Source organism: the organism of the source record quoted next, unplaced genomic scaffold, assembly GCF_019419815.1.
Source record: "Pyrus x bretschneideri cultivar Hongxiangsu unplaced genomic scaffold, Pyrus_bretschneideri_v1 Contig9, whole genome shotgun sequence".
Classification (NCBI taxonomy): domain Eukaryota; kingdom Viridiplantae; phylum Streptophyta; class Magnoliopsida; order Rosales; family Rosaceae; genus Pyrus; species Pyrus x bretschneideri.
In genome coordinates this window covers 955,124-957,740 of record NW_025999831.1, presented here as the reverse complement: position 1 = coordinate 957,740, position 2,617 = coordinate 955,124, and the positions used below count along the sequence as shown (strand labels likewise).

Here is a 2,617-nt window from a genome sequence, read left to right as displayed (position 1 = left end):
TAATCACATTGTTCTGATCTCATTCGTACTTGCTAATTAATCACTAGAGTGAAAATGTTGCAGATGGCAGTGGTGGTGGCAGTGGCAAGCCAAGATGCTCATCCACAGTTACCTCACGAACTCTACTGGAACTCGGTCCTGCCAAACGCACATATGCCAAAAGCTATCAGCCAACTTCTCCAACCTCATTTGTATTAAAGACTTTTCGTTTTAGAGAGCTTTTCTCTATCTACAATAATATCGATTATAGAATTTCATTTTAAAAGTCGTCTGATCTTTTGGCAGATGTAAATTTTTCCAGTAAACATAGAAGTACTCAATAACAAGAATCAAATGGATAAATGATATCCGATCTGCCTTACTTTTGTGTATATGAAGAATTCTTCACTCGGGATCTGAAACAAATCATATCTCGAGTGGCCAAGCAACCAATTTGAAACAAATCATATCTTAAGAACCTCCACATATATATTGCAACACAAATTCTTATATGCAATACATGCAAGAATCAACGTGATCAATCAACGGTTGAAATTTATATATGTTCCTCCCAGTTTCTTCACTTTGATTAAATCATTTGACATGGGGTTGAATTAACCACTCTTAAATAGTTTAATAATGCATTGCTAAACTAATTCGCAGACTTCATGATTAACGAAGATATGAGAATCGCTGTCGAACTAGGGAAGGCTACCGGTTTCGACCTCATTGCAGGAGAAGAAAACCCTAGACCTGGTGGAGGCACAAATGTTGATCTTGTTGGAAAAGATGGGACGAAACCTGCATATGTTGGAGTAGCAAGAACGATCCGCCTTTGCTTACACAAATGTCGATCTTGTTGGAAAAGATAGGACGAGAAACCTACATATGTTGGAGTAGCACAAGAACGATCCACCTTTGCTTTCACAAATGTCGATCTTGTTGGAAAAGATGGGACGAAACCTGCATATGTTGGAGTAGCACAAGAACGATCCATCTTTCTTTACCTAAGTAATCATGCACTTGAACGATCCGCCTTTGCTTACCGTAGTAAGTAGTAATCATGCACATGAACGATCCACCTTTGCTTACCGTAGTAATCATGCACATGCCACTCATGAGAATCATTAACTCCATAAAGATGACAACCCACAGGCAACTCTGTTCTTCTTAGACAAGGACATGCATCCTAGCACAAGAATGAACTTGAACATCACTAGAAATTCGAATACGGCAAATTTCCTGTTGCGCAAAACCGCAGAGTTGATCCCCTTCTCATCAAATGAATTACCTGAAATTTTCAACCAATTTTCAGTGAAATCGGAATCTGTGGAAGCCAATATAATTAAGCAAACAATTGAAGAGTGCGAAGCTCCAGGCATAGGAGGAGAGGAAAATTATTGTGCCACCTCGTTAGAGTCAATGATTGATTTCACCACTTCGAAGCTCGGAAGAAACATTCAAGCATTCTCAACGGAGGTGTTGGAGAAAGGAGGAACAATATCCATAATTTCTGTGAAGAAGCTTGCAGGTGACAAAGCCGTTGTGTGCCATAAGCAGAACTATCAGTACGCAGTGTTTTACCGCGATGCAACAAAACCTACAAGAGCTTACGTGGTGCCCCTGAGAGGTTCTGATGGGGTGAAGGCTAAAGCAGTAACAATCTGCCATGTGGACACATCATAATGGGACCCACAACATTTGGCCTTCAAAGTGCTCAAGGTTAAGCCCGGGACCATTCCCATCTGCCACTTACTTCCTAGTGATGATGTTGTTTGGGTTCCAACCCCCAAATCTACATTAGTAGTTGAACCCATCAATTCTACTTGATTATCCCTGACTGACGTCTGAGAAAGCTTTAATTTGGAGGTAATTGGTTGTCTAAATAAAGAGGCTCTCGGTTCGATTCTTGATTCCTGCTTCTTTGTTTGTTAGTTGTGTTTTTAAGTCGAGTTGCGCTTATGTATTTGTCTTTTTACTACAAGAATTGCAAGTATATGAGGCAATTTTACTTTCATTCAAATCTCAGTAAACTCACTAATGCAGAAACCCCAACCGTCCAAAGCACACACAAACGCCACATTCCCTTTCTGGGGTTAAAACGTATCTTCCTCATCATCCTCCACATCCAAAAAGCTCAAATTTTCATCACTACCCCCTTATCCCCCGCCGGCCCAGAAAGTGTAGCATCCATGTCGGACAAGTATTTCTCGCTCTTATACGCACTCACAATCCAATTAACCTCATGAACAATACGCACTAACCTCATGTAAGCAAAATACTTCAATTGAAAGTGATTGAGCGACGAATTATGGGAAATGATCATTAAACTTGGTGGGTGGACTTACCAAAAAAAAGAGAATCCAATAAATTTCTACACCATACAAACAAAATACTTCAATTGAAAGTGATTGAGCGATGAATTGTGGGAAATAATCATTAAACTTGGTGGGTGGATTTACCAAAAAAAAGAGGGGAGGGCCGCTTGTTGAAGTGATCATGAAATGCCATACATATACAAGTTCCTCTATAAATGTTGAAGTCGCTTGCTCTTGTTCGAGCCATTTGTGGGAAATGACTGAAAGAGATCATGTATGTGCTGTACTTTGCGTTCTGTGAAATTACTTTATTACCAGAG

General features: G+C 39.9%; 1 pseudogene; it reads left to right on the top strand.

Annotated features, from left to right (window-relative positions):
* The first annotated feature begins 662 nt into the window (after positions 1-662).
* On the top strand, positions 663-1,890 carry LOC125473585 (annotated as a pseudogene).
* The last annotated feature ends 727 nt before the right edge of the window (positions 1,891-2,617 follow it).